Genomic DNA, 7,629 nt, shown 5'->3' on the forward strand with positions numbered 1-7,629 from the left:
AGTTTCCCTACATCAGCTTTTCCTCTGGTTCCATTTCTTAACCTCCAGACTGACCCTAGAGTCCCAGATTCATGTTATGCTTCAAGAGAATAAGGAGGAGATGCACCCTTCAAGACCACGATATAAGCACACTGTTAGAGCTGACTGGGGACTTAGAGAAGAGCAGAAGCAACAGTGGAAATGATGATAATTCATCAGTGTGCCCCCTGAATTCATCGTCATCTAAGACACAGCATGTGATATGGGGAAATTGTGTAATGTGCACCGTCCAGGGCCATTCATAATGGTCTCAGAACAAATGAAGGATTCACATGTTCCCATTAGCAAGAGTCTAACTGGAATAAAAAGGTGACCCAAACAAGCTCCTCTGACCCCATCTAAGATGGAATACCCATCACCTTAGGAAAAACAGACTGTTCGTGTCATAACATGATTTATTTACCCTGCATAGGAGAGAAAGCAGGATACTCACCTTCACACAGAAAAAGCAGAAAGGACTTCCCTGGTGGCACAGTGGATAGGAATCCATCTGCCAGAGCAGGGACATTGGTTCAATCCCTGGTCCAGGAAGATTCCACAAGCTGCAGATCAACTAGGCCCATGTGCCAAAACTAGTGAGCCCACAACCCACAACTACTGAAGCCCATGTGCTCAGAGCCTGTGCTCTGCAACGAGGGAAGCTACTGCAATAAGAAGCCTGTGCACTGCAACAAAGAGTAGCCTTTGCTTGCCATGACTAGAGAAAAGTCCTCATGGAAACAAAGATCCAGCACAACTGAACAGAAGTTTTTTGTTTTTTTTTTAAAGCGGATAATTTTTAGTTTTAGTTTTGTTTTGCTTTTCAAGAAAGGAACAAGTAACTGCCCTTAACTCTTCACTAATTCTGACACTTTCAATTCACAACTATTATAATCACTGCAGAGAAATTAAAAATGTCTCAAGGAATATCATAAAATATAAATGCTAGCACCTTAGTTTTATTTTAAACCTAAATTCTCAAATTGAACTAGCTAACTTAACTCAGGTCTGATGTGGTACCTTTCAAAGGGGGCAGAAGAAGGAGCCAAGATGTGATACATACAAAGTCCATCAACACCTCAATTTGTCTCTGCAGCAGCTCAGCAACCTGGAACAATTAGTTCTCTTTCCCCAAAAGCTTCTGACTCAGTGTAAACACACATACCCACCCTGTGTTATCTAAGAGACCAGGGTGATGAAAGGGAAAAGGAATTCTTCCCAGGATCAACATCTGACCACCCAAAATAGGACTGCCTTCACATTAAAACAATTCTCCACAGTCCCATTGTTCTATTTGTTTCAAATGATGGAAAATCAAATTATAGTAAAATGTTAATAGCTTCATTGTGTGACCACAGGGCTAATCAGTTATATATCTAAAGAGTTTGGGGCTCATCTGTGAGGTATTTTTGGATCAATATCTGATCTCTTGACATCAATGTACTATTACCAAGGATTTAGTACATGAAGCAAAAATCCCACAAAATGGAGAACCACAGGACCAAGACTAAAAAGATTTAATTGGAACATGCTAGGGTCTGACCCAGGCTGGGGATACTCAGCCTTTTACTTGGTGGGTCCAGTTCAATGTGGAGTGGGCGCTGGCACAGATTAAGAGTCAGGTAGGGAAAAAAAAAAAAGAGTGGGGCAGGGGGAAAGAAAGGTGCTTAGATCCATGTGGGGAGTGAAATACATGACAAGCACTCAGAAAATGTTGGCAAATCTTGAAGAGGGGTCAGGGAGTTGAGAATTGTCAGTAGGGCAGGCCTAAGGAAGGAACCCTGGACAATGTATGGAAAGGAAGAATCAACACTTTTTTGCAGTTGGATGTACTTGCCCATGATGAGAACAGTTTCTGTGCAAAGAACATGAAGAAAGCCTCCAGGTGCCATGGAGCCCTGGGCAGGAGGTTTGGAAGAACAAGGCCACTCCCCTAGGCCAACCCACCAGACAAGAGAAAGACAGCGCCCCCACCAAGGGCACCACAGATGGGGAAAAGAAGGAAACTGCCTAATACATGCACATTGGTTGATTAACCCACATCAGAACTGTCTCCTGTGGTCTGTCACGTGGTCCTATAAACATCTTGGTGGGACACTGGGAGCAATGGGCCACGGCATCCCTGCTCCCCTTGCTGAGTTGCGAAAATGCCACTGCTCAGAGAAAGCGATAGTCCTTGAAATATCCCCACAACTCAAGCATCTGCCTCAGACTGAAAGATGCCTTTTCTTTCTTCATGCCCAGAGTGATACAGATCCTATTGTTCCATGGGAAGTAGATCCTGCCACTAAGGGTTTGCATGCTGCAACTTAAGATCCTGCATGCTGCAAGGAAGACTGAAGATCCCACATGCCACAACTAAGACCCAGCAGGGCCAAGTAAAAACATACATAAGTATTTGAAATCAACAACAGAAGTAGTCACAACAGCTCAATGTATTGAGGGCTTACTCTCAAACACCTCACTAAAGGCTTTACCTATTGACATTCCCTACATAGTGAAATCACGTCACATCCACCCTAAGATACAGATGTTATGATGGCTTTCAATTTACAGAAGAGGAAACTGAGGCACAGCATGCCAGCCTTCAGCCCATCTTGTCCCCTCAATTTGTGAAGAATCTCATGCCACACAGTGCCACCTGAGGACTCCAGAGTTTATGAGCAGTGCTTGTTAACTTCTGAGAGGGCTGTGGAGAGGGTGAAAAATACTTCTTGATCTGGACTTTGGAAGAGGACTCTTGACTCCCTTGCTCTCAACATTCATATGAGTCATAGCTATCTTATTATTTTGCTGTAGGACAGGGTATAGCCAATTCTTACCCTAGTGTCTTCTTGGATGTCCCAGTCACTGGAGAAAGTTGCCAGCTGCTACCCTTGTGAGCAGTTTGAAAACTGGAAAAGTCTAGAAAACATCCTTCTGTTCTCTTGAGTGTCTGGGAAGATGGTATCTTGGAAATTGACTCCATGAGGCCAGAGGTTATTGTTCTCATCCATCCTAATGGAAAAAAAGGAAGCAAGAGCTGTATAGACTGGACACCCATGGGGTGTACCATCTTGAATCGAGAGTCAACAGAAGACTGTGACAGTGTTGCCAGTTATACAACGCCTTTTTTATTTAAGTAGAATTTAATAACAATGTTGCACTAATTGCTGCTGTAAAGTGACTCAGTTATACATATACATTTTTTAATATGTTTTCCATTATTGTTTATCCCAGGAGATTGGATATGGTTCCCTGTGCTAAGGTAGGACCTTGTTGTTTATTCCAAATGTAACAGCTTGCATCTGCTAACCCCAAACACCCAGTCCATCCGTCTCCCTCCCTCCATTCCCCTTTGCAACCATAAGTTAATTCTCTGTATGCATGAGTCTGTTTCTGTTTTGTAAATAGGTTCATTCATGCCATATTTTACATTCCACATATAAGTGATATAATATGGTATTTATTCTTCTCTTTGTGACTTACTCCGTTTAGTATTATTATCTCTAGTTCCATCCATGTTGCTGCAAATGGCATTATTTCTTTCTTGTTATGGCTGAGTAATATTCATTATATGTGCCACATTTTCTTTAATCATTCAACTATCAAGGGACATTTAGGCTGTTTTCATATCTTGGCTGTTGGGAATAGTGCTATTATGAACATGGGGGTGCATGTACGTTCCTGAATTACAGTTTTGTCCTGGGATATGCCCACTAGAGGCACTGCTGGATCATATGGTGGTGCTATGAATTTTCTGAGGATCCCCCATACTGTTTTCCATAGTGGCTACCCCAACTTACCTTCCCACCAACAGTGTAGGAGGGTTCCCTTTTCTCCACACTCTCTCCAACATTTGCTATTTGTTCTGTTTTTGATGATTGCCATTCTGCCTGATAGGAGATGGTACCTGGCTGCAGCTCTTATTTGCATTTCTCTAAGAATTAGTGACACTGAGTACATTTTTATGTGCCTATGGCCATCTGCCTGTCTTCTTTGGAGAAATGTCTATTAAGGTTTTCTGCCCATTTTTTGATTTTTTTTAAAAATTTTATTTTATTTTTAAACTTTACAATATTGTATTAGTTGTGCCAAATATCGAAATGAATCCGCCACAGGTATATCCACATTCCCCATCCTGAACCCTCCTCCATCCTCCCTCCCCTCCCCTCCCTCTTGGTCGTCCCAGTGCACCAGCCCCAAGCATCCAGTACCGTGCATCGAACCTGGACTGGCGACTCGTTTCATACATGATATTATACATGTTTCAATGCTATTCTCCCAAATCTCCCCACCCTCTCCCTCTCCCACAGAGTCCATAAGACTATTTTTGTTGTTGCTGCTGCTATTGAATTGTATGGTCTGTATATTTGAAATCAAGCCCTGGTCTATTGCATCATTTGCAAATACTTTCTCCCATTCTTTAGGTTGCCATTTTTTTTAAAGGTTTTCTTTGCTGTGCAGAAGCTTGTAAGTTTGATCAGGTCCCCTTTGTTCATATTTGGTTTTGTTTCTATTACCTTGGGAGACTGACCTAAGAAAACAAAGGTCCAATTTATGTCAGAGAACATTTTGCCCATGCTCTCTTCTAGGAGTGTTATGGCGTCATGTCTTATGTTTAAGTCTTTAAACCTTTGTGAGATATTTATGTGCAGTGTGAGGGCATATTCTAATTTCAATGATTTACATGCAGCTTCCAGTTACACATCTACATGGCTCACATTAGAGGAGTCTCTCTCTCTGATTGTTTCTCTACCTCACGCTGCACGTGTCTCTCCTTAAGTTTTTCAAAACATGTGAATTGGGGGATGGGTGTGGGTGAACCTTTGTTTATCTCCCAAGCCGCCTTCCTTCTCCTAGTGCAGTGCTCCTTGTTTCCTGGGCAAAGGAAAGCCTATTGCAATGACTCAAGATTCAAGTCCTATCACTGCTACTTACGTCCTGTTTGACACAACGAATTTTTTAAAATTCTCTAAGCTTAAATGTACAGTCTATAAAATGAGGATGACAACAGCATCCTTATTTGTTTAATGATGGTGTAAGAAGTGCATTTTTTTTTAAAGTAAGTAAAGTATTTGGCCCAGAGTAAGCACAGTATAAAACTTAACATTTTTACAGAACCCTGCATAAAGTACCTGTTGGCAGGATAGAGAAGTCAAGAGAAGGAAAGGGAGAGATGGAAGCAGCACTCCAGCCCAAAGTAGGCATTTGGGGGCTCACCAGGGAGTCTCCACTGCCACTTTCTCCTGTGGCACTGACCAGAATCTGTTCTCCTGTCCGAGGGGCCCAGAATAACAGAGGAACAATTGTATGTGGTTGTTAACATACATCAGGGCAACACAGCCCTGTGAAATAGAAATATTGTCAGACTCTGTATCTCTGCCCTAACGTTTTATAAATATATCAGAGAAAAAGAAGAAATAGCTGGCTGATTTCCAGAGAGCCAGTGGACAAAACTGTATTTCATTATAAAATCAGAAAAGAAAATAATGTCTTCTTAAGTACTGTGGCTCTTTTTACTTTGGAAAATAAAGTTTTCTTGTTGAATACTTTTAGAGCTGGTTTCCCTAAATAAAGACATGTAAAAATCTAAGTTTCTCCATGTCAAGAATGTACTTTCTCATTCCTTGCCAGTTTTATTTAGAAACTGTACTTCTCCAGTATTTTTTTTTTAATTCAACTTAATCTGGCTAAACCACCCAAGCCAACACAAAGCACGCCATGTATTGTAAACTTCAATATTCTGGCTTTAATATGGAAAACATGCAAGCTTACAGACGCCCCTTTGTGGAACCTTCTGTCTTCTTTCTCAGTGATGTGAAATCTCAAGAGCTAAAAGTTAGTCTGCAGACCAAGGTCATGGCCATTTAAAATATCCTTAATGCTATGCCACATACTGGGACTTACTGTCCAATAACTATCCCTTAGATTCCATTTTCTGTATTACCCTCCTCCTCTAACTGGAGAGAACCAATGCATTAGGGTTCCACCTGCTGTTTTGTATTGCGAACTTCAGGTGAGACCATAACCTGAATGCTTACTTACATGCATTTCATCGTGACCACATGACAAACTTTCATGGAACTTCACAAGATTCCAGGAGTCTCCCAACAGACAAGGCCTGGTCTAATTCACCCCTCTGTTCTTCAAAGCCCTGTGAGCACCTTCCCAATCCCTTAATGCCCCTGCCCCCAGGCCCTTCCTCTATAAACTTTTGCTATTTGGAAGAGCCTGGCATTGAGGTCTGCTGGCAGCTGATATGAGTGAATCTGAGTGAAACAAGAGGACAGCTGGGCTGCATTCCACACCAGTCTCCTCTTGGCATTTAAACAGGTGTGCAGGATTGAGTAACTACACATTCCTAATCTAACCTGCACCAGGTGTTCTGCATCAGTTACTAGGATTTAATCTCAACCAATCTTGTTTGGCATATTATGAAGGTGAGGCTCTTGACAAGGTCAATAACTTGCTCAAAATGACAGGAAGAACGGACCCAGAATTCCAACAACCATCTGATTCCAAAGGTGTTTGGACTAGTTTTGACCACTGTCCATCCCAATCAACTCCCAAGGCATCCACTTTATAAGAATTCCACTTCAATTTGGGTTCCACTTTCTTATTTCCAACTTCAGGAAATGCCATAGCCTGAACTCTTATCTACAGGCATCTCATCTGCAGTACAGTTCCAACTTGCATGGAACTCAACCAGAGAGGGCTCCTGTCCGATTGCCCTTCATACTCCTCAGAGCGCTGTGACCAGGGCCTTCTTCCCCCATTACCCCCCACATAAACCTCTGCTATTTGGAATAGGCTGTTTGTTGCTGGAAACCACCTTGAGCTTTGGCCTGAAACACTCTTCCCTGGTCAAGCATGGGAGCCATCCATGTTTTTCCAACAGTGTGAGCCAGAGGCACCCAAGATCTCTGTAGACTCAACATGAAGAGCACGAAACAGGAGAAAATGGGAAGGAGCCCAGGGGAGACCAGGGCATCACTTAACATCGCCCAGACAGGATTCTGGAGGAGTTCCTGAGCCTGCTGGGGATAAAGGTACCTCTGCTGGCCATGCCAAGTGGCCAAAGGGATGGTATGGGCGAGAGGTGGCAGGCTCACCTGAGGAAGAAGAAATAGGAGTAATCCTGGACCATGGTGTGGGAGTGACTGGAGAAGTAGCCCAGGCCGATGAGGTTGAGCCTGGAGCCCCCGGGCACCTCGAGCATGCTGCCCCACGCCTGGTCGCACAGCATCTTGATCTCAGCAGAGTAGAAGAGCCCCGCGTGGCTGGCCTCATACTGGCAGGGGGGGTAGTTGTACAGGTTATGCACCTCCTCGTGCAGTGCCAGAACCTTGGCACAGGATGATCTCGGCCAGCTCGGCTCAGTAGCCCTCTCTCAGGGGTCTCCACTCGGAGGGCAGCTGGCAGCCGCTGGTGGCCTCCAGCCTGCCGGCCAGGGATACTGCGGCGAGAAGCAGCTGGCGCAGCATGCTGGAGGCCAGGGCGGGCGGCGGGAGCCGCCGGGGTCGGGAAGTGGGGACTCTGCGCCCCAGGCGCGCTACCCGGGGCCCATGGCCGGGGGAGGGGGGAGCCCCGGGGCGACAGTGAGAGCGTTGGGGAACCCGAAGTGCGGGG

At 44.3% G+C, this 7,629-nt stretch overlaps 1 pseudogene; it reads right to left on the reverse strand.

Annotated features, from left to right (window-relative positions):
* Nucleotides 1-7,484, reverse strand: part of LOC104981887 — an 11,660-nt pseudogene extending 4,176 nt beyond the window's left edge.
* Nucleotides 7,485-7,629: the final 145 nt, after the last annotated feature.

Source organism: Bison bison, unplaced genomic scaffold, assembly GCF_000754665.1.
Source record: "Bison bison bison isolate TAMUID 2011002044 unplaced genomic scaffold, Bison_UMD1.0 scf7180017864524, whole genome shotgun sequence".
NCBI lineage: Eukaryota > Metazoa > Chordata > Mammalia > Artiodactyla > Bovidae > Bison > Bison bison.